At 39.6% G+C, this 25,659-nt stretch overlaps 1 long non-coding RNA gene and 1 pseudogene across 1 annotated transcript; both read left to right on the top strand.

Annotated features, from left to right (window-relative positions):
* The first annotated feature begins 956 nt into the window (after positions 1-956).
* Positions 957-8,650, top strand: LOC114561174 (sterol O-acyltransferase 1-like; annotated as a pseudogene).
* A 428-nt stretch (positions 8,651-9,078) lies between these two features.
* LOC114561178 (uncharacterized) lies at positions 9,079-16,932 on the top strand. The gene is made up of 4 exons (XR_003693324.1): positions 9,079-9,431; positions 16,416-16,454; positions 16,697-16,750; positions 16,879-16,932. It is a non-coding gene; the product is annotated as an uncharacterized LOC114561178 (long non-coding RNA).
* The last annotated feature ends 8,727 nt before the right edge of the window (positions 16,933-25,659 follow it).

The following is a 25,659-nucleotide window of genomic DNA, read 5'->3' as shown; positions in this document are numbered from 1 at the left end:
TTACAATGTACGTTTATGTTTCCCTGTGTTGCTCATCTTGATCACATGTGGCCTTCAGTTTGTGACACGCTAAAGTTTGCAACAGTTTTGCTAAGCTGATAATATTTTCTACAAAGAAAATATCAAAGAGTAAAAATTTTACTCTTTACCATTAGTTATATAAATGTTTTGCAAATTTTGGGAAGTACTGCATTGTATACACCTCTGACAGGAAGGTATAAACAAGGCACGGCAAAGCAAACAATTGCACCAAAACCACAGACCCAAATGGGTGGTAATTGGATTATTTGCAACTTTTGGAGGGAATATGGGAATATGTTATAGTTAATTAAACAATATTCATTGATATGATGAGGTCGGTCCTGTCTTAAACAGGGTCCCTTAATTAAAATGTAGTTGGAAGGCCTTCATTATTTCAGCTAAAAGTGTGTCTGCATGAGGCCTATTCCTAAACTAATTTCCTAAATACAAGTATTTGTTTCTGTTGATCAACAAGCATATGTCCCTATCAAATAAACCAATGAAATAAATAAATTGGTGTTTCATCAGTGACCACAAGTCATAGTCCAGCAAACAGTGGGAATCCTGTAGCTCCACATTGCACATTAAGTGAGAGAGTATGAACCTTGTTATCTATTTGATGCTGTGCATGTGGAGACATTTGTGTTTTTATATATTCGTTAATTGTTACAAGGTCGTGACATATAGTCCTGTCTAAAAAACATGTAACTGTTCAGTCAGTGTCTGGTTTGGTTTGGGTTATAATTCGTATTATACTTAATTCTTAAAGCCGATTATAGTAAAATGTTCTTTTTTTTTATTATTTAATATGGTTACATGACAAGTGTTTTAATCAATCATAAGCATACTGATGATGAGTTATTGCCTAATGACAGCGATGGTCAACATTGTGGGCGCTGGTGACGTCAAAAGGAGGAGAGACTTTCGACCAATCAGCGTCGGCTGCCCTGCTCAACATCTCCTCTGTCAATACAATGGGGAAGGTGAGCAGCAGCCCAGATGGTTGTGATTGAAGGAGTTTGAACCATAGACTGTATAAAATAGGGTTGAACTCGACAACGTCGGAGGTCTACCTAACTAGAGAGCGCCCGGCGGTTTGAAGCGAGTAGGTATCCAGGAAGTCGGCAGGCAGCCTTTTGTATGTCCTTTTTCGTTTCTGTCAACATGTTTCCGCAGCTAACGGTAGACACCAACAAGTGGGCTCATTTGACTAGACCTCAGTCCTAACAGACTTTGAGTGTCACCAGGCAGATGCTTTAACGTTAAAAACGCTTGTGTTAACATTAAACCAGGTGGCTATTATGTTCGGTGTAGTTAGCTCACTGCCTGCCTGTCATACTGACTCTAGTATCAGCTGATGAGAGCTAACTAAATTGTAGCCTTCTGTCTGCTGCGTGTCCGCGTCATGCGAGAGTGATTTGACTGTCAACTGGGTTTGCATTGTTTGTCGGTCAGAGTCCTTTGCATTCATATCCATGTGATAGTGCCATGACCTGCTTTACGTGTCCTCAAGACACCTATGTCTTTGGTAATGCTGCCACTGATTTTGTTTTTCAAATTGAAGTTACCTGTGTCTTTAGGATGGAGAGCGGGGATGACAGTGGCCTCCGGTCTCGCTGCCAAGCCATTCCTAAAATGCCCACCTTCCCTGACTTGGATAACTCTTTGGATGAGGAGTGTAATCAACAGCAACACCAGCAAGGCAATGGAGGCAACCACGTTTCCAGCAATGGTAAAAACATCTCAACTCCGTCATCAGCAGGGCCAAGACAGAGGACATTGAACTCTTTTTACAGTGAACGTTTTGATGCAATATGCATGTTGATTCAACCCCTACCTTCCCCTTTTTTATTTCAGTAAATTTCCCTGGATGTCTTAGTCACTTAAGCCATGTGAGGATTTATTTCGTCTTAAGCAATGTGATGTGACCTATGGAACAGTTGGTGTGGTTAACCAGGATAATAAATCACCAGTGAAGGTCAATGAGCTGATCATGAGAAATGATGACTGTAAAACAGTCTGACAAAAATACTGACCACTCAACAACAACAAAAACGTTTCAGAAGGTGAAAAAAGTTGTGATGTAATTTATTGGCTGTCTTTGCTACAATGTCAAGTTGTCTGTTTTTTTTCTTTGCTATACTGTTTGTTGACAGATGGATGGAGCTACTGCTGCTGCTGCTTGTCTCTGTGCGTGATTTACCTCAATAACTGTTTGAACTTGTTCATCAGACAGAGTCAAGTCTAATAACCTATAGTAACTTAAGTAGTCATAGGTGTGTCTCCTTTTGGATTTAGCAACATTGGATCTAAAGACGGATGTCATTTGACTGCTATTTCGCAGACTACTACATTTTTACAACACAATGACTCAAATCTACAATACTCAACTATAAGCACCCTGTCAAATATTTAAATCACTTAAGAAACGTGTTATTAAAACAGTTTTTAATTCTATATGAACAATAAAACTAGAGTAATTTCTACCTATGCACCATCTCCTCAAATGCCCCACAGATAGCCAACTTGTCTTTTGGTCATTTATTGAAATACTCAACATGAACTGATACTATATGAATAATATGATTTACATTTACCAAGTTCTGTTGAAGCAAGGTAACCTGGCAACTCTGTTGGCTCTGTTGTTAATTTGGGTGTGTCCAGAGCACTTATCTTTATAATGCTATTGGAGGACTACAAAGCAGCATGTTGACAAAGTTTTATTTTATCATATGCTCAGACTTGTGTGCTCTCTTTCCACTTTCAGGAAAAATTGAAGTGGAACATGTGATCAGCAAAAAGCTACAACTGAAAAGGAAAGCAGAGGTTAGTAAGTCAGTAATTTGAGTTAAGAAAAGGCTCAACCTGCTTGTTGGAATGGGCCACTTAGAACAAGTGATCTTGGGTTTCCTCCAATTGATATGTTTATTTCATCATCCTGCATTTAATCAATTATTAAGCTTTGATTGACACACCACTACAGTCAAACATTTTTGTTTTGTTTGTATGGTTTATTACTGTCAATAGTCTCTCTGCACTCCCTTTTAATTATTGGGTTTATTTATAATTGTATTGGTTTTCTGGTAATTTGGGGTTTAGACTTGGTTTGAGCCTCTCTCAATTCTATCAATATCATTAAATCCAATTTGTTCTCTCGTGAAGATTGTTCTGACAGTAGAAAATATGGATTAGCTGTGAACCAGCAGGCGTTGTGACGACTAAAAGTAAGAACAGAATGGCAGTTGATATCAAAATGAATCAATACATTGAAATCAAATTTATCATAACAATTTTTAAGTTTTTCTTCCTAAATGGCTGGACAAAATTCCATCTTGAGGAAATGCGTTCAACATTTCTACATTCACATTTGACCTATTTAGCTAATGTATCCAGAGCAACTGCTGATGAGTAAGTGTTTCAGTGGGTTGCTCGAGGACACTATTTTTCAAACCATGTCTCTTGAGCGTTAAAAATTAAAAGCAATGTAACTGCAACTTTGAATCTTCTCACCTTTTTTAACACCAAAATATTCCACAATTGTTCAAGTATTTGTCATCTATGAATGGTAACTCTTCCTGTGTCTTTTGCTCTATTGCTCAGTACCTGAAGAGTGACCTGATGCATCAGTTTGACAGTCAGGTTAATGACTTCATGGACAGTCTCATCGAGGAGTCGGCCAGCCTGGAGTCTGCACCTGTCCCTGCTGTCTTCTCGCCTCTGCTGTCAGACAAGGAGAGAAGTAAACTTGGGTGCTGTCTTTTAACTTCTACTAGCCTATCAAAGAAATGTTAGTTTTAAGTTGCACTTAAACCAGATGTTTACTGTTTTAGCACATATGGACAAACTTTTCCCTTTTTCACTCTTGGTCATACACACTTTTTCTGCAACAAAAACAGATTTGCTGGCCACTGACGTCATTATTATTTTTTTTTTTTTTAGGTCTTTCCGGCCTCCTCATAGCCAGGGCAAACTGTTTGTCAGTCGCAGATTCCTCTTAGAGTAAGTTGACACATTGATCTGAAAGAAAATGTAAAAATTGTATTGCCACCTTTTGTTTATTACAGTGCAGTGGAGATTGCTGCTGCTTAAAGATTGCCGACATCAGTGTAGTTGTACAGACTCTAATCGCTTGTTGTCTGTTTTTCTGCAGTGAGCTGTTTGAGGTGAACCACATCAGGACTATCTACCACATGTTTATTGCCCTGCTCATTCTCTTTATCCTCAGTACACTGGTGGTAGATGTCATTGATGAAGGCAGGTAATATAGAATACTGCTATGTATAATGCCTTATGGTTTTATTAAGCTTTTGTTGAACTAAAGGATTCTTTAGATAATCTGTCATGTGCTGAGGTTTCAAGATTCTCCTCTCTACTTCATCTCCTTTGCCTCAGACTGGTGCTGCACTTTGACCTGCTGGTCTATGCGTTTGGACAGTTCCCTCTGGTGGTGTGTACATGGATCTGCATGTTCCTGTCTGTGTTGCTGGTTCCCTACACCCTGTTCCATTTGTGGTCACAGACCCAGTCTGGGTCTTGGAGTCACCCTAGGTTGTGCAGTTTGCTGTTTGGCTCTGCATTCCTGCTCTACCGAGCTCTGGGTGTGGGATTACTGCCTACATATGTGGTGGTGACCAACAGTTTTCCACCTGCATCCTGTTTCATCATCATCTTGGAACAGGTAGATAACCAGTGTGGATCACATCCACAGTTAATATGTTGTATTCAGCCTTATTTCTTGCCTTATTTAAATCACTTTCAAATGTCTTTTTAGAATATATGTAAACTCACCTTCTCTTCTTGAATTGACTCCATGGACAAAGTTGTAATAGCTGTGTCTGTTTTTTATATTGGTCTGATTCCAGGTGCGTCTGATTATGAAAGCCCACTCCTTTGTCAGGGAGAATGTACCAAGAGTCCTAACCTGGGCTAAAGAAAAGACCAGTACGTCACTTCTTTCTTTTTTCTCCTTTGTATCCATGTGCAGTTCCTATTTGCCAATTCATACAGTTACTACCTTTCTCATAGCTACTGTTTTTTTCCTGTTCCTTATGTCCTGATAAGCAGTCTCTCCTTATCATCTATAGGTCCCCGCCCAGTGGTCCCTCAGGTCTCTCAGTATATCTACTTTCTGTTTGCACCAACACTCATCTACAGAGACAAGTACCCCAGGTAAACAGACCACCTCCTTGTTTGGGTTTTTTCCCCGTATAGTAGTTCATGTGTTTGGTAAAGCCTTGTTTCTCACTTTATACAGGAACCCAGTGATCAGATGGGGCTATGTGGCCACAAAGTTACTTCAGGTACCAACCTCTTTCATATTTTGAGGCTGAGCTTATTTAAATTTGCGAAAGATAATAGCCCATTTTTCTGACAATCTCATCCATCCTATATATATGAGGCTATATCATTTTTTTTTCTTCATTTGCAGGAGTGTTGATCCTCTTCCTGGGATTCTTTGCCTTCCTCCACTGTTGGCTAAATGCTTTTGCTGAGATGCTCCGCTTTGCTGACAGGATGTTTTACAAGGTACTTCTTCTGTCACTGCCAGCCACAGCAAAATTTGAATTAAGTTCCTCTTAATAATAAGTGCTTTATATTTGACTAATTTCATTTTGATTACACATTACAGGATTGGTGGAACTCAACCTCTTTTGCTAATTACTATCGCACTTGGAACGTAGTGGTCCATGACTGGCTGTACTACTATGTGTACCGAGATCTCCTGTTGGTGAGTGATTTTGCTATTGGTACAATTTCTTTTTTTTTTTTTTTTTTTTTTTTTTTAAGAACAGTAGCTGCATTCTGTCTTAGGTCAGGTTTATAGGGAATTTTATTGACTATTTTGTAATTAGAGGGAATTATAAAATCTGTGTGAAAAGCCATTTCTATTGTAAAATGCATAGATCAAATTGACTTGTCTGTTCTCTCCACTGTTGTCTTCCAGATGTCTCAGAGGCGTTTCAGACCAGTAGCCATGCTGTTTGTGTTTACAGTGTCTGCAGTGGTCCATGAGTACATTCTTGCAATCTGTTTTGGTTTCTTCTATCCCGTGCTCTTCTGCCTCTTTATGTGCTTTGGAAGTAAGAGAAACACCTTCTGTGTTCCTCCCTATTCTCACTCCACTCTGTTTTTATTGTATATCAGTCACCCAGACTTGCTTGAAAATTCTAGTAGTAGTAGTAGTAGTAGTCTTTCTGTGGTATGACCCACACAATAACATGGTCTAGTTATATCTCTCTGCATTTATTGTTTTATTATGTTTCTACCCTCTCACAGTGATGTTCAATTTCATTCTGCATGACCAAAGGAAAGGTCCCATCTGGAACATAATCATGTGGACATCCCTCTTCCTGGGTCAGGGAGTCATTATCTGTCTGTACTCCCAGGAGTGGTATGCCCAGTGCTACTGCCCCCTGAAGGAGGTAACACCTGCAGCATTGCCTTGTGTTGCCCTCTAAACACTGATATGCTGATTATTTAGATACAGCTGAATGTTAGTTTTTGCTTTGCTAACCTTGAGCATAGACATAAATTTAGCTTTATATATTTTTTCTAATTCCAGCCTTCATTCCTTGAGTTACTGAAGCCTCGGTCCTGGAGCTGTCAGAGAGGCCTGATGGCAGACTCTGATAGGCTGTGATCTACGTTTGGACTACTGCAGAGGATCAATATAAATTTGACCAGCCTTTCTTTTACTGTCATAACTTCTGGTCTTTCAGTTTGTTTTATATTATTGCACTAAGGTCATGACTGAGTCTGTGTATGAATGTATGGAAGAGATCCAATTATTATCTGCCAAAATGTTCTTTACTTTAACAGCAACGTCACAGTGATGCCTTACTTAACCGTTTAAAAGACAGACCCAACAAAATTACAAGTTCACATAAAATCACAAGTGAACTCTTTTATTTTTTTTTACTTATTACTTTTGCCTTGATCAACTGTGAAACCACTCCCTGTGCCAATATGATAGTGGTAAACATTAAATATGGCAGTGGAATACATCACATATCACGTTTGCAATTACTACTCTATTATAGATAACATTTAATATGTTTGGAAAGCCTTTCAATGTGATTTATTTTCACTGCCAATAAGATTTATTTTGAAAAATGGTTTGTTTTGTATAAATCTAAGAGGAGCTGTGTCCGCTGTATTATAGTTCCAAGATTGCAGTCAATTCCTCTAAAGAGGAAAATGGGGGCTTGGCATGCTGATATAGTTTGGAAATAATTTTATAATAAATCTGAAACTATAAAAATAAAACCATTACAGTAAACTCCAGAAAACAAAACGTTAAACATGAGTTAATGTATTGTGACTGCTGAATGTATTCTTGAAGATTTGAATATTTCAATTGAACCGGTTTGAACATAGATCTAGCGTTCCTCTGAACTTAAATAATATTTTGGTTTGTTGTTTGAGAGTTATGTGAAGGTGAAATCACTACAGAATAACTTACAACTGTAAATGTTGCAGCTGGCTGCTAGAATTATATAACATTGAAATAGTGATGATAATAAATTATCACTAAGGGCTACAGATTGTTTTGGCAGATACTGACATGAAACATTGTACATAAATTTAGACTTTTTTTTTTTTTTTTTTTTAAATGTCAAACTAACCGAAGAAGGAATGTATATGTTCAGTGTGCTTTTAGTTCCTGTGGTCTTGAAACAATTTGTTTACACATTTGTATTATTTTGAGGTAATTACAAAGTTAATGCACAGTTAATGTTGCCAATTCTGACATTTCAAGGCAGGGATACTGTATTTACAGTTGTGAATAGTGAGATGCACAATATGAAGTAAAAACCAGCAATGACAAACAGGGTGCTTCCAAAAACAGTATGACCACAAGGTGGCACTGTATTAAAAGCTTTTACTTTTGATTCGTCCTCTGCTCTATTTGGCTGTGAATTGTGGTCAAGAGTAAGAGAGGCTTTCCCAGAGTCCCTTATATTAACAAACACAATTACCAGCAACTTGTTTTTGTAAAATATGTACAGATAATAGCAGAAATATTGGAATGCCTTGTGGTACTTTCTATTAAGTAACTCTTGAGAATGCCACATTTGGCTAAAGCCTTAGTCTTGCTTTATGCCTTTGAGATTTTGTTAACAAGGATAGTCCGTGATCCGTTTCATCCTGAAAAGTCCGCTTTTTCAAAAACCAACATGGCTCAGTTCAAAATTTTGTTTCAAAACAAAATTCCTCATCTCTCGTCATGATTCGACATGGGATGATTTACGACCACTATACTTAATAGTGATGTTTGCTCAAAACAGAGCGAGGTAAAAAGAGCCAACCTGCAGAAATGCTGTTTATTGAAATAAGATATTTATATTTTGGAGCAGAGCTTTTGCCTGTTAGATTTGTGTTAATTATGGGTTGTTTTTTTTTCTCTGGCCTTGAATAGCTCATTTTGTCAGGTGACAATTTTATGACTCAATACGTTGTTCTATCTACTGATGTAGAAATTATGTAGTCTGGTACATTCTTTAAAGACACATCAAAGTACAAGAACTATTCAGAAAGAAATGAAGTATGTTCTCTCTTTTATGATTGTGTTGTATCATAAATGTCTAATGTAATGATCAGTGTGCCAATTAAATAGTATTGAACTGTCTTTATTTAGAGTTTATTTGCACAAAATTTAAAGCACTTCATTTGCATAAGTGTATATTGTCTATATAAATCTGTGTAAAATTTACAAATCACTAGGATTGTATTTATAAGGGGTATGTTTGGCACTTACGAGTCCATTCATATTACCAGTCACGGTGCTTCATCAGCTATAGCAAATACTGTCTGGCATCTGCAGATTTTGTATATTTTTGGACTTTCATGCATTTCTGTTAAACTATTCCTTAAATAATTGCATACCTATACAGACCATATTATCTTAATTACAGATTTATAGTGCAGATCATTTAAAATAATCTTTTGAAGCCCTCATTTATGTATATTAACACTTAGTTGACAAAACTATAGCTGATAGTGGTGTTTTAAGATTTTCTGCATTTTCTCAAGGTCGCCGGGATCAGACAGCCCACTTCGGACCCCCGCCCGCTGGAATCTGGTGCTCGGGAATTGTTGGGACCCGGTGTTGTGGTGTTGGTGCTTGGTTGAGATGGAGGATCACGGTGACAGGGGATTGCGGCGAACCCAAACGTCCCAAACGTCCTTACACCAAACTACCGGGATGGGACAGCAGGTAGGCCGTTTCGGTGAGAGCACATCGACCGGACAGCCCCACGCGTCCCAACCGCACCAAGGGAAGGGGAACCGGGGGAGCGGCGCCGGGAGGAGACCCCGAGAACCCGGCAGTAGCACCGGGACACCGCCAGGCAGGGCTGCTGCAGTCAACGTGCCCGACCCAGGGATCAATATCTTCACATTGCATTCAGGTAACAAGAGAACCACGTTAATTAAAGAGGTGTGGGTGACTATGAAGCCGTTAGTTTTTACTTTGATATTTGTTTGCTGCATTAGCGTTTGCTAGCAGAGTCCATGTTAGTTTGACAACGACGCGTTAGCGGAAATAGCCCTGCCAATTAACCTTAGCTTTCTATGTCTAATCATTTACTGTGTGAGTGTAAATTTGTCCATTGTGTATACAATGTGGGCAATTTATTGAGAAGATGAATATCGCTAACTCAATTGCTCAGATTTGACACAGATATGTGCTGCATGTGACCAAATGTTCCTCGAAGGAGAGACAATGTTTTTTAAAAGAGGAAGAGTCTTCTGTGCTCAGCAAAGGGTCATGACTGGAGGTTAGCTAGTTATGTTTTTCTTTAAGGCCCCTCTTTGTGATACTTGGTTTGGTAAACAGTGATTCTTGCCTTCGGAGGTTGAGTAACAATTCCACCCCATTAACTCACTATAGCAGCCACCACAGGCTCACATTACAATACCTAGTGGTTTTCACATGCTCACTTACATCCCCTGTCTGACAATGTCTACTGTTACAACCCACTCAGCAAGCTGACTGCACGGTTTGATCCAGTGGGAAATGCATGTGAATTATTGAAGTCACCTTCTGTCATATGATTGCACTCATGCAAACATCAAAGTCTGAAGCTACTCCTGTGTGATTATATTTTAATATCCTATACGTATATTCTCTCACATGATCAGGGAATTCATGAGATAACTCATGTATGATATGAATAATGTGGGTTAACAGTCATAGAAAGCCACTTACAAAACAGAGATGTGGCAGTACCTCCCGTCACCCATGTTCCTGCCTCAGAGCAAGTGCTATGTATTGGTTTTGTTATTTGTTAGTCATGGAGAACAGTAAAGATCTACTGTATCTCTTTTCTTCTGAGACATGGATAAATAGCCCAGCAGTAACTCATCCATGCCCTTCATGGGCTGCCTCCTTTCTCCCAACCTTTTTTTCCCTTAGGCAGGGTCGGTCTGATCTGGGCTTATAAGTAACGGTGACGACAGGATAACTACTTGGTGGCGTCGTGCATAATATTATCATAGTAATGCATTTTATTCATATAGGGCTTTTTGTAATACTCCAATATGTTTTACATGAAAATCAAGAAAGCACCCACACATGTTTAACTTTACACACACTCTCTCTCTCTCTCTCTCTCTCTCTCTGTTTGTGACATCCTACGTTAGACTTGATTGGACAACTTGGTGGGGTGTTTGATCTTGATAGTCTGTCTACCTGCAGTTTGCTTTGTTAATCCTCCTACTTCTGTTCTCCTGTGGATGGTCACTTCACTTGTGCTGTATAGATATAAAACTACTGGCATAACTTTCCTAGTTTCTGCTGATGACCCAACGTCCTTACACCATTGCAGTGAGCAAGGACACATCAAAGGTGCAAGGTTTTTGGAATGGAACACATTTTCAATTCCTGGCTTTCACATCTCAAAAGTAACCCTCCTTAGCTTGAAGCACACACACAGACAGACAGACAGACAGACAGAGACCTACTAAGTGCAGCACCACTCAGTGCCGGCACTTCTCTGTTCTCTCCGATGTCGGGCAGGAGTGGCCTTTTTATAGCAGCCAGGATGCAGTCACACAGCCACTCTGCAAAGAGACTGCTACTCTCCAGAGCACACAATATTAGAACAAAGACTCTTAAGCAAGGAAATTTGGGACTGTGCACTCTGTCTTCCACTATCAAAGTGCTTTTTTTTTCTGACAATCTATTTATGTGATAATGATGCAGCTTTGTCTTGCACATCTTTGTGGGTGAAATTCGCACTTGTTCTTTTAAGGAGGCTATTTTGGTTGTTAGGAAGTCAGTGTGCATTAGGGCTAAAACAAACCATTGCCATCATTTGTCAACTACTTAATTTAGTTTATAAAATGTCAATAAATAAAAAATACGCACATGTTACAATCCAAAATTGATGTATTGCAGCTGCTAATGTAGTATAACCAGAAGCCACAAGATAATGTTAGTATGTTGTATAATAACAAAAAATATAAGTGAGCAGCTCCTTGAATTTATAATCATCTGCAGTCATGGGATTAATCACTAAATAGAATCAACCAATTTTTTATCGATTAATGAATCTGTTTAGCAATAGTGTTGATTGAACTGATAAGATGGCCAGATTTGATTTCTGTGAATTTGACAGTGACATTGTGTGACTGGGTCTTGTCAAGAGGAAGCTAAAATGAGATAAACTTCATTGATCCCATGCAAGGAAGTGGAAGTGCCACGACAGCAAAAGGAAGCACAAGAACAGATAATAGAGTTGTGAGTCAACGGACAAAGTGTTGGTTTGACAACCGATCTAATTCAGAGTTATAGTGTGTTTTAATTTCTATTAGTGTTTGTGTTTTCATAGGAGGAATGGCTTCAGTTCATAGTCATTACTACAGAAAGCTACCAGAGTTGTTGAAGGGGTTTTATTAATCCAGCTTCATAACCCTTTTATAACAGACTAGCATACTTCAGATGCTAAATGATGCCTTCTTGAAATGTAATTGAAAGGTGCCAGTCTGTGAGGAATGTGTTTTTGTCTGTTGATCTCATGCCTGTGTCGCTGCCTGTCTTTCCAGGGAGTATCCGTGCGTGTCCTCCTGTGCACATGCGCCTACTAGAGTTTCTATCAGTATGCCTGAAACCACTGAGTCATTTTAGGGGGATAAACACGAGGCTGCAGGCCGTTGGTGTAAATTGTCTGTTAATATGCCTGACCCAGTGTCCCCTGCATGTTTCTCTCCTCAGTTGTAGTGACATTTTTCAACGTCTGTAGTTTCCAGCTTCGGGCTGTTTTTGTCTTTCACCTTTTCACCTCTTTAGGCATGGCGAGTCAGCTCCTGTCCCTTGCTCAGGTGTGCAGAAGTTCTCCTCAGCTCATCGCTAATTGAGCATCTCTGTCTCTGAGCAAGAAAATTTTTACATCGGATAGACAGACAGGCCAGCTAGAAAACACTGAGCTAAACAAAGACAGATGGGGAGCAGACCACCTCAGTGCTGATTCAAAGGGAGCTAGCCAGACAGCCACCTCGGAGTATTGTTTGAAGTGCAGTATTTGTGAAACAGTGGCTGCAACATATTGATGGTGCCACCCGTTAGGCCTTGTCAGGAGTTCAGAGATCTCCATCTCTGCAGTGGGTTTATCTGATCCACACACTGCAGTGGAGAGACAGAGAAAAAGCTGAAAAATTGGCCTCATTAAGGATACACTAGAATGTATTACATTTCAGTAATTGGCACCTTAACATGTCTCCTCTTTTGTCTTTCGTCAATGAAACCTACATCTAGCTTGTAAAACTTCTGGATGGGTCGTAGTGATTGGTGTATTGATTATCTAAAGAACCGGTAAAGGTACTGTTTTTTTTTTTTTAATGCAAACATAGAACAGAAACAGAGAAATACAAACTGAACAAAAACCCTCACCCACCCTCTGCGTTTTCGAGGAAAAAAAACAACAACAAATAAATAAACAGAAATCGCACCTTGCTCTGGTTCTTGTGGCGCTGAGGTCATTTGGCCCGATATTTGTGCTGCTGCACTTTCCCATATGGTTGATAGTTAAAGGAATAAGGAGCAGTAGGCTAGTTGGAACCAGTTACCTGCAGGATCTGTGCTGGGCTAAGCTAATGCTGGAGCCGTCAGACAGCATTACAGCACGCACGGAGATGAGAAGGATATGTATCAACTTGTCTAACTCCGGGGGTTACGGTGAATAAGCTAAATTCCCAATAAGTCGGTGTGTTCCTTTAAGAACTGGTAAAGGTACTTCTGACGTTTGTTTTTATAAAATCAACAAAGCAATAGGCTAATCTATTTTTACTCTACCCAGATGATAGAAATTGGGGCAGATGAACTGATTTGAATAATTTTTTGGCAGCAGCACTAATAGTGAACGAAGGCTGTACCTAAAGTGCAGCGCTGTTAAAGCTGCCCAGAGGAGAAGAGAGATGCCTAGATCCAGGATCCAAGGACGTAAGCTGATTTGCATCACGGGTGAAATTAGATTAGAGACAAATCCACTTTTCTGTGAGCTATTATGTGCTAAACCCCCAACAAGCAGGATAAGTCTCACAGCAGCCACTGTAATATCTGGGGACAATCAAGTTTCAGATGCTTCAGCAGCTATGGGTGAGATATTAATAGGCTTTAAAAGGTAATATCCTGGAGTACAGAGGATTTCTTGATTTAAAAAAAAAAAAAAACTAGTAAGTCAGTCCTAGTGACTGCCATTAACCACTAGGAGGAGCCATGGCTGCACCTCTTCTGGGTGAAACTGGCTAGAAATTAGGGCAAAACTGATGAGTCCGACTGATGTCTCCCAGTTGGTACTAAGTGTAATTAGATGGATGTATTTGAAGAGTGTTTCTGTACAGATAATTTTAACACAATCAGACATGGTTCATGTCTGAAGACTGCATGTACCATTGTACACTCTGTAATGGTTGTGTGTGTTAAATAATTGATGTCTCTCTGTGCCTTCATCCTCATCCCAAGCCTGCCCTGTACTACCACTGGCTGCCTTACCCCCAGCCTGAGGCTCTGCTGTTAGCCTCTGCAGTTGACCAGTCCTGCCTGTCTGTCTACAACCCTTGTCTCTGTTGAACTCTGGCTGTTGTGATGGGCCTCAATCCCAAATCTATCTAAGAAGAGTCAACATTTTCATTCATTCATAATGCTTCATAACAGAATGTGCCATAATCTAATGTTGCTGCACTGAAAACACAATTCGAAGAGTTATCTTTTTTTCAATCCTGTTTTAAGAAAATGAACAAATAATTACTGAAGATTCTAAAAACTTTAACAGGCCCACAACGTTTTTGTTGTTGTGACTGTGTGCTTCTGTACCCAAACTCCTGGTTGTAGCCTTGAGCCTCTCTGCATCTGCTCAACCTTCTGTAGTTCCCGAAACCACAGGCCTAGTTTCTATTCCTTGGCTTCAGCTCTCTGTAGCTTATATCATTAAAGAGTGAGGATTAATCAGAACAGGGAATGATTGGCTGTGCAGATGGTGAAATTATCCCTTGCATCTGTCAGCTTAAAAACCCCAAATGTTTTAAATTTGTGTAGACGTCTGACCAAATTTTTGTCGTGGCTCCTTGTTAAGTCACAATTTTTACTCTTAAGCTGCAATGGGGCAACGGGGAAAAAATTAGATAAGAGGTAGGAAAGGGGGACAGTCCCTTTGCCAAGTCTGTAAAGCATTGATTCACTTCCAGGATCAGTCCTCTGTTGCTGGCATTATCACTGCTGCTTATCTCCTGGGTTGCAGGCTGGAGACTTGGCTAGAAATGCACACTTTCACACACTCACTCACACTCACTCACTCACACACACACACACACACACACACTCGCACACACACACACACACACTCTCTCACTCACTCACACACTCTCTCTGTCTCTCCCGTTGCTGGAGGTTTAAGTCTTTAGAAAGTTATTTGTCAGAGCTCCTCTCCTCTGGTACCTACCTACTCCATCAAACGGAAACTGGAAGTCCCTTAACTGTTTGTTTTTATTATGGATCATTACAAATACGCTGTGTTTTAAAAGTACGAAGTAGTTATACTGTGAAAAAAATTTATAGAAATCAAAAATGTAGGGCTGCTCGATTATGGAAAAAATCATAATCACGATTATTTTGGTCAGTATTGGAATCACGATTATTTAACACGATTACTCATTGACTTTTGGGATGATGTCACATTTTTTTGTTTTAAAAACAGTCTACACACAGATCAACAGTGAACTGTGAACTACCCTTAATACTTTTACGGTTGAACTTTTTTTTTCTTCTTTTCATTCAGAACACAAGAGTTTAAAATAAGAGTTTACTTGCAAAACGTAATGTGCAAAATGATCGTTTTTCTCGATTACATTTTTATTGTGATCGTTAGAAGCCAAAATCAAAATCGCGATTACAATTCGATTAATTGCACAGCCCTACAAAAATGTTGATAATGATAATCGTGTTCTAATCTCATTGTAGCACTCGGAATCGTCAGGTCCCTAGAGTTTCCCACACCTTTTATATAAGATGAGTAGAGGAGTATTGGCATGGCTGGCATATACATAGAATGTAGATTCTCCACTGGGTTGGTTTAGCAGCCAGAGGCATCTCAGCTATCTGACTAAGAGCACTGTGGAAGTAAAATCTTCCATTTGGGCTCTGGTCAGTTCTTTTAAACGGAGTCATTGTAAAGCAGCTTAAACCTACACCCTGGCACAGCTTAACAACACCACACACAGAGCTGTTCAGACATCAAGATTAGTCCTCGGGTGCTTCTGTAAACCCTCATTACAAAGAAAGAAGACGGCAGCAAGGAGAGACCTGCTGGGAGGAACGCACCTCTTTACCTGTGGGGGTTGAGAAAATAAACACACACCTCAGCCAGACATTTTACGTCATCCTCATATATTGCATAATGTATTGGACAAGAGCAGGCAGATTTGCAGTGAGGACAGTGCTCTGACATCTACTGTAGTCATCAGTGTAATATTTCCATTCAGTGTACTTTTGTGCAAATGTAGGTCTTTTGCTGGACAGAAAAACAAACTTTTTTAACTTGGGGATTAAGCAAGGCTAAAGTAGAAATACTTGTTAACAATCCAAAGACATGTTTTTGCTTTTTCAAATTTTACTTCCCAGGGACTGAATGATACTTTTAAGTACAGATACCAAACAGTTACAATTACATTTGTCATGTTTGGGTTATTGTTTTGAAAGTTTGTTATCCATCCATCCATACATCTTCATCCGCTTATCCGGGGTCGGGCCGCAGGGGTAGCAGCTCCAGCAGGAGCCCCCAAACCTCCCTTTCCTGAGCCACATTAGACAGCTCTGACTGGGGGATCCAGAGGCATCATTTGTGAGAGAAATAGGTTTACCATACAAAAATAATGTTTTCTCTGTTATATCCTTGCAGAAAAAGAAGATCTATAAAAAGCTGATTTCTTTCTGGCCGGTAGGTGTTTTCTTTTTTTATGAACTTTTTTTTTCTTTACTGATGCAAGTTAGTTGAAATCCACTTACTTGGAGTCCTTAACAGCTGCTGAATTTCAGCTAACTCCATCAACATACTGTATTATTTCTTTATTTACAGTGTAAAACAGTCTAGTGTAAAAAAAATAAAAATAAAATAAAAAACCACATGTACCGGTAAACCTTCAAGGATATGTTGTGACTGAGTCTGTTTTTTATCTTCAGAAACTTAAGGGTCCTCCAGGGCCTCCTGGACCTCTTGGAGATGATGGACCAATTGTAAGTAGACAAAAGTGTCATGGATCTCTTGAAATGGCATGGTCTAAACATCAATCTATTTAGACTTTATTACACTGTAAATTACCAAACATAAAGAGATTGTAAAAAGACTCCTGTGGCTAATTTAGTATTTCAGGGGCCACCTGGAATCACTGGGAAGCAAGAAAGAAAAGGAGTTAAAGGGAAAATCGTAGGTATCGCCATCCTATTTGCATCTTACCACATTATACAGTAAGGCTTTGCATGCTAGCTTATGCGCTCACTTCGTCATGCACCACTTTAATAAAGATTATTTAATTTACACCTCTTCAAGTGTCAAACATTTAAAAAAGCAATTGCTAAGGTCCACGCACTGTACATTGTTACAGTCACAGAAGCTCCACATTGAATTCATAACTACAGGATGACTTTGATTGAGTTGACTGACATATGTAGAACAACATGGAAGTAAAAGATAATAAGGGGATGTGATAGTCTAACATAAAACTGCAAACTACACACAATAACATGGGTAGTTAGAGTGTTACATGTGGTTGGTATGGTGACTTTGGATGGTTGCTAGGGTGTTTGAGGGGTTGCTGGCTGTACAGGGTTGTTGCCATAGTGTAATTAAGTGGTTGCTCAGGATAGTTGCTGAAATATTGCGGGGATATATTAGGTGGTAGTTATGAGGATTCTTGGTGGTAGCAAGGGTGTACTTACTGGTTTTGAGGGATATTTTGTAAAAAGTATGTGATGTAAAATGAGTATGCACAACAAGGTGTTATAAAATAATAAATGAAGAATGTCGCAAAAGTGATAGCTATTTTAACCAGACACTACTACTCAATATGTTTTTCAACAGTGTTGGGGTTTTCCTCCTCTGTGTCCCCCCTTTTGGGACAATGTGTCTGACTCCAAATAAAAGACCTCTATATCCCCGCACAGTCGTTAAATTGGAATTACATTGATCCTAAGCAAGAGCCAAATAAGACGATAAGATAAAGTCAAATACATTCGTTTAATCAGTCAAGCATCGGAGTTTCAATACACAGATCTGTGGGATCACAAAGCACGCAGATACTAAGTTTCCCTAGCAACAGACAAAAAGCCAGAGCCGGTCCACGTATATGGTCCAAGTATCTCTAGACTGTCAGACCTTATAAGCCCCGTTCTATCCTTTCTCTAAACTCTTATACTTTCTTTGTTGGGCCCCCTCTTCTTCTTCCGCACAGGGACTGCTATCTTCACACAACACCCACCAGGGTGGGGGCCACTGTATTATGTCTCGTCCTCATTTGCGCTGACGCGAAGCGGTACATTCTGTTCCTGTTTAATTTGTTATTATTACTCAATGTACTTTGCTCGAGGTCACTGTGACCCTAACTATCTTATATTTGTTGCTTAAGCTAAACCATCTGTGCATCAGAGTTTTTTTTATTCGGGGAACCACCGTCTCTATGACAGCACACAACTCTGTGCAATATGCACACCAAACCAAAACTTTCCTTTTGGTGCAGTATCACTGAAAATGTCCTCCACTGTGGGATTAATTAAGGATCTTATCTTATTTAAATGTTTTAATGTTTGTATTTTTCAGATCTCTCAATTGCCATGATGACCAAGATATTCAACGGGGAAATGTGGAAATCTGCCATATTCCCAGACATTACTTTGCCAAATCATCTGTGGTAAGTTTACAAAAATCGTAATTGAAAATGGGAGTAGGAAGTAAAGAGAGGGCAGCATAAAATGACACCTTTGGTATCAAAAGTAAATACTTTTTAAATAATTGTGATTACTGTGAAACCTTGAGGTTAGCCCTTTTAGAGAGAAAGTTATGGCATATTTTATGGGACATGTATAACATGCTATTTAAAGCTTTCATTTACAAAGTGATCTAAATACATATTGTCAGAATGGCACTTTAACAGCGGTTGAGGCTTGATGGGATACAGCTACGGTGACAACAGTTAAGTTTATGCACCAAAACGACTTCAGTTCAGGAAACAGATCGTGGTTTGAATTAAAACTCTAGAAGAACAAAACACATGTTTTCCTGGGTGAAAGTATAACAAATTATTATATTAGTCTAGATTTAGCGGGATTTTTGTATAACTTTTGGCCGTAGCTGTATCCCTTCTACCGTAAACAGCCCACCTGTTGTGGATCTTGAACTTCATCCAAAATTAAACTGCACAGACTGCAGCCCTGCCCCTACTGACCAAATGGCCTTACTGTTCAATTATATTGAAAGGCTGAATTGGAGCTTCTGAGGAAAATTTAGCGGAGAATTTCACTACGTTAACAACATTTGGCTTTCCATATTCTGCTTAATGAAACTGGTCTTCTATTCACATCTGCAAAAAAAATAAATAAAATAACTCAACCATTAAAAACAAAGGGAGAAGAAACAAAAAATAAAATAAATAAAAATTCCATGCATTAAAAGAGACTTCTTCAAATAACGCACAAAACCCAAATCTTTTGTTCTTGTCACAGCAGCAGCAGCAGCAGCACCACCACCGAGGAATCCTACTTTCCTGAGTACAAAGCCGGCCATCAAGGAGTTCCCCGACTGGCAACAGACTGGAGCAGAGGCTGTAATGGGACAGCATTTTTTTTTTTTTGGGGCTACTCTGCGTGATCTAGCTAGATTCAGAAGACTACCTGATCTCAGGTCAGTTGTGTAGCCTATGTAAATGTTGGGGCGTGACCATTCTCTTAATACACCCATGGGCTGACAAAGGTTCTGGATTTTGGGAGGTTGACGTCAACTTCCAGCTTTGTTGAGATTCGCCCGTTTTCAGCGGCAGTTTCAAAATATGAGATTTTCATAGTAAAGGGGTGTCACTGGGATTGAGCTTCTATGTACAGTGGGGGAAATAAGTATTTGACCCCTTGCTGATTTTGCAGGTTTGCCCACTTACAAAGAATGCAAAAATCTACAATTTTAATCATATGTACATTCTAACAGTGAAAGACAGAATCCCAAAGAAAATTCCAGAAAATCACATCATATGAATTTATTAAAATTGATAACCATCTGATGAGGAAAAACAAGTATTTGACCCCCTGGATAAACAGCATGTTAATATTTTGTAGAAAAGCCGTTATTGGCCAGCACAGATGTCAAACGGTTTTTATAGTTGGTGACAAGGTTTGTGCACATTTCGGCAGGGATGTTGGCCCACCTCCCCTGCAGACAGCCTCCAAATCATTCAGGTTCCGAGGTTGTCGCCTGGCAACTCGAATTTTAAGCTCCCTCCAAAGATTTTCAATCGATTCAGGTCTGGAGACTGGCTAGGCCACTCCAGAACCTTGATGTGCTTCTTCTTCAGCCACTCTTTTGTTGCTTTGGCGATGTGCTTAGGGTCGTTGTCGTGCTGAAACACCCATCCTCGACCCATCTTCAGCTCTCTCACTGAGGGAAGGAGATGTCGGTCCAGAATTCCACGATACATGGCCCCGTCCATCCTCCCCTCAATACGATGGAGTTGTCCCGTCCCCTTGGCTGAAAAGCACCCCCAAAGCATGATGTTGCCACCACCATGCTTGACGGTGGGGATGGTGTTCTTTGGGTTGTACTCGGTGTTCTTTGCCCTCCAAACACGACGAGTTAAGTTGAGACCAAAAGTTCTATTTTGGTCTCATCTGACCACATCACCTTCTTCCAGGCCTCTTCTGAGTCGTCCAGGTGGTGAATGGCGAACTTCATGCGGGCCTGTACATGTTTCTTCTTGAGCAGGGGACCTTGCGCGTGCGCTGCAGGATTTCAATCCATGACGGCGTAGTGTGTTACCAACCGTTTCTTTTGTAACTGTGGTCCCAGCTGCCTTCAGTTGATTCATCAGTTCCCCCCTTGTGGTTTTGGGATGATTCCTCACCGTTCGCATGATCAGGGACACCCCACGAGGCAAGATCTTGTGTGGAGGCCCAGACCGAGGGAGGTTGGCGGTGGTGTGGTGCTTCTTCCATTTCCTGATAACTGCACCGACAGTTGATCTTTTCTCTCAAGTTGCTTTCCGATTCTCTTGTAGCCCATCCCAGCCTTGTGCAGATCAACAATCTTGTCCCTGATGTCCGTAGAAAGCTCTTTGGTCTTGCCCATGGTGGTGATGTTGGATGCTGGTTGTTTGGGTGTTGACAGGTGTCTTTTATACAGGTAACGAGGTGAGGCAGGTGTATTTGATGTAGATAATTGGTTCGGATTGGGGCTGTGTCTTAAAGAAAGACTAACTGGCTTGTAGGAGCCAGAATACTTGCTGTTTGTCCAGGGGGTCAAATACTTGTTTTTCCTCATCAGATGGTTATCAATTTTAATAAATTCATGATGTGATTTTCTGGAATTTTCTTTGGGATTCTGTCTTTCACTGTTAGAATGTACATATGATTAAAATTGTAGATTTTTGCATTCTTTGTAAGTGGGCAAACCTGCAAAATCAGCAAGGGGTCAAATACTTATTTCCCCCACTGTATGTCCTATTTACCCACTGAACTTTCGTTATTCAACTATGACAGGGTAAAATCGGTTTTGCATTCTATCACCCCTTTAATGTTTGAAACATGCAGACAATGTACTGGTATGTGGTGTATTGTCTGAGGTGCTGTCAAGCTGTCAATATATATATATATATATATATATATATATATATATATATATATACATACATACATACATACACACCTCAATAAAAACCTCAATCAAATATACCTCAATCAAATATACAAATATTTGCTATCTTATTTACATATCACAAAACATCAAAATAAGCAAATCTCTAATCAACTTCATGTATTAAAATAAAAACAGCCATCAAAAGGACTATGTGGCATACAAACAAATCTCCCTACAGCTTTGTTTCATGTTTAACAATAAACAACACAATTAAAAAAATAAAAATCTGCTTATCTCTCTACTATCATTTCTTGTAAATATTCACCTCGTGCAGAAGTTCTGCCGATTGAGTTTCACCCAGGTCAAATGTTTGAGAAGAAAATACAAAAAAAAACAATGTGGTCTTTTGCAACATTGTTTTTTTCATGTGAAAACCAACTGTTCTGGCATCAAAGTTATGGTCATGACCAAAAATAGTTAGTAGATAGAATAGTGTTAGGGCTGTTAAGATAAGATATACAATACTCAGTTGCATTACTAAATTAATTTTAACCTAACCAATTTACCGTCTAGAGCTCCCTTTCTCCAATATTATGATTTTGTTTTGAGAAAGTGACTTTGACAATAACATTCAAACAAAAATTCTGTTTACCAGTTTCAAAATATAACATTCTATAAAATCTTTGCAGTGTCCGTGTTCACCAAGTCTCCCTACTGTATGAGTTACTCAGAAAAATGCTTTTATCCAAATCAGCAAGAAGCTTCACTCAGTTTAACCATTTCACCACTGGTGGGCTTCATTTGGTTCGGCATGTGCACAAAGACAGTTATCAAAACATTAGGCAATGGTGAAGAAGAAGAAGAAGAATTTAAGATCATAACTCCCATAGACATAGTCTATATCACTACTGAATAAAAAAATGAAAACAGTTGGCTATGTGTAAATCAAGTGTGTTCTATTTATTCATATTAAATCATCTCACAACATACACAGTATAAGTATAAAGAAGAAGAAAGAGAAAACAAGAAAACTACATATATTCAAATTCATTACTGGTGGACATTACTGGATATCATTCTATTATTCTCCTCGGACGTCTGGTCGTGGAGGAGGAATTGCAACTGTTTTTAAGAATGATTTTAAATGTAAACAGTTATCGCTGTCATCCTTCACCAGCTTTGAACTTAGTTTGTTTGAGCTGGGGCATTCTAACTCGGTTCTGTGTGCTGTGGTCTACCGGCCACCCAAATACAACAGAGACTTTTTACCAGAATTCTCGGTGTTTTTGGCTGATATTATGCCTAAATATGACCGGGTCCTTATTGTTGGAGATTTTAATATTCATGTGTGTTGCCCTGAAAAGCCTTTGGCGCGAGACTTTTTAAACCTCATTGACTCTTTTATTCTTGTGCAGTCTGTACTTGGGCCTACACATGAACGTAGTCACACACTTGATCCATTCATACACTACAAATAGGCCCCTCAGGTCTTCTAACCACAGATTACTGGTTGTCCCACGCACCCGTTTAAAGACTAAAAGTGACCGATCCTTTGAAGCGGTGGCTCCAAACCTGTGGAATGCCCTTCCTACTGTCTTACGTTCTGCAGTCTCTGTTGAAGCTTTTAAAAAGCAGCTGAAGACGCACTTGTTTAAATTTGCTTTTGATTCATTTATGTAAAATGTTGTCTTTTAATGACAGTTTTTAGTCTTTTATCTTTATTGTTGTATAATTTACTATGTTTTGTACAAATTTTTATCATGTGAAGCACTTTGTGATTCTGTCTGTGAAAGGTGCTATATCAAATAAACTTATTATTATTATCTTGTTTATCTTATGGTTTGCCTGTTCTTAACCTGGTGGTCTGTGACGCTTTTTTCTCAGATCATATGCCTGTACTTTTTGAAGCTGCTGTCTGCTGTCAGACAGTTAAACCTCGCGCTGCTGCTCGCAGATGTCGAGTTATTAACCCCTCCACTGCTGCTCAGTTCTCCGCAGTTTTCAGCCAAATCTGCGTCATTCCCGAGTCTGTGTGTGAGGATACAGAGGCTCTTAACTTATAGTTTCTCGACACCTGTCAAACTGCTAAAGACCAGGCAGCAGAAAGCCAAATCAGAGCCTTGGCTGAATGAAGCTACCCGCACTGCCAGACAGGATTGTTGAAGAGCTGAATGAAAGTGGAAAAAGGACAAATTGCAAGTGTCTTTTCAAATATTGAGGGATTGCTGGCGTTATTACCAATCCACAGTTAAAGAGGCTAAAAGAAAATATTTCTCTGACATTGTTCTTCTAAATTGTTGTAAACCTTGTGTTGTTTAAAGTTATTAACTCTGCTTTAAATGCACCACAGAATGTCATTGAGGCCTCTCCTGCTGTGTGTGAGAATTTTCTTCACTATTTTATTGATAAAGTCACGTCTACCAGATCACTTAGTTCACTTGCTGCTTCTGATCCTTCGGTGTCTGTCCCCTGCCCGGCTGTGTTTGACACGCTTGAGCCTGTGACCCTGCCTTTTGTGCAGGAGATTGTGGGTCATCTGAAGCCCTCGGGTTCTCCGGGTGATACTGTCCCGCCCCAATTTTTTAAGGAGGTTTTTTCTACTGTTGGGCCATCTTGTCTCACGGTTATTAATAGCAGTCTATCGTCTGGAGTAGTTCCTGTAAATCTTAAACATGCAGTTGTACTGCCTTTATTAAAAAAAACCTGGGCTGGATCCTACTATTTTGGCAAACTTTAGGCCTATCTCCAAATTGCCCTTCTTCTCTAAAATCTTAGAGACAATTGTATATTTCCAGCTCATGGACTTTTTAAATGAACAAAGTATTCTCAAAATTTTCCAATCCGGTTTTAAAACATTGCACAGCACAGAATCAGCACTTTTAAGAGTTTTTAATATCTTTTTAGCTACTGACTCTGGTCACTGTGTTATCCTTGTACTTTTAGATTTGACTGCAGCATTTGATACAGTGGACCATGATATCCTCATTGCTCGTCTGGAGCAGTGGGTGGGCGTCAGTGGCAAAGCACTGGAATGGTTCAGGTCCTACCTGTCACATCGGACTTTCTGTGTCGGCCTTGATGACTCGGTGTCCTCCACTGCTCCTCTCTCATGTGGTGTCCCACAGGGCTCTGTGCTTGGCCCTCTTTTATTTTCTATTTATCTACTCCCACTTGGTTCCATTCTTAGGAAACATGGCATTTCCTTTCACTGTTATGCTGACGACAGCCAGATCTACGTCCCCCTCAAAAAATCAGAGTCCTACTCTGTTAACCCACTGCTAGAGTGTTTACACGACATTAAAGCTTGGATGTCTTTGAATTTTCTAATTTTTAATGAAGAAAAGACAGAAGTCATTGTCTTTGGTGGTACTTCTGTGACCACTCCTCTAGTTGATCTGGGTTCTTTGGCACAGTATCGCAAGCCAATTGTAAAAAATGTGGGGGTAAAAGTGGACTGTGATCTCAAATTTGACAGCCAGATTAAAGCTGTGGTGAAGTCTAGCTTTTTTCAGTTAAGGCAGCTGGCAAAAATAAAACCAATCCTTCAGAGACAACATTTTGAGACAGTAATCCATGCCTTTGTGACTACTCAGCTGGACTACTGTAATGCACTTTACATAGGGGCTAGTGGGTCCTCCATTGCTCGTCTCCAACTGGTTCAAAATGCTGCTGCACGTCTTTTAACTGGCACAAGAAAGCATGAGCACATTTCACCTATTTTAGCTTCACTCCACTGGTTGCCTGTCCATTTCAGGATTCATTTTAAAATTCTTTTATTTGTTTTTAAAGCCTTGAATGGCCTTGCCCCACCATACCTCTCTGAGCTGCTGCACCCTTACACTCCTAGCCGATCTCTCAGGTCAGCTGACCAGCTGCTCCTGAGGGTGCCTAAAGCTAGGCTCAAGCTCAGAGGGGATCGAGAGTTTGCCGTTGCCTGCACATTAGACAGGCCTCCGCTCTGTCTAATTTTAAAACTCTTCTTAAAACCCACCTCTTTTCTTTGGCTTTTAACACCAGGTAGAGTGTTGATGTTATGTGCATATTTGCTTATTTTAATTGATGTTTACTTATTTAATTTTACTTAAATTGTTTTTTATTGCATTTATTTTATATTGGGTACCTCTGCTTTTATTGTGTTATGTATTTATTTTGTTTTATCTTTTGTGCAGCACTTTGGAAACCTTGTGTTTGTTAAAATTGTGCTATATAAATAAAGTGGATTGGATCATTCTATTAGGATAAAAACCTCAATCAAATATACAAATATCTGCTATCTTATTTACATATCACAAAAGATCAAAATAAGCAAATC

Source organism: Perca flavescens, chromosome 9 (assembly GCF_004354835.1).
Source record: "Perca flavescens isolate YP-PL-M2 chromosome 9, PFLA_1.0, whole genome shotgun sequence".
NCBI lineage: Eukaryota > Metazoa > Chordata > Actinopteri > Perciformes > Percidae > Perca > Perca flavescens.
This window is presented reverse-complemented; position numbering and strand designations above follow the sequence as displayed.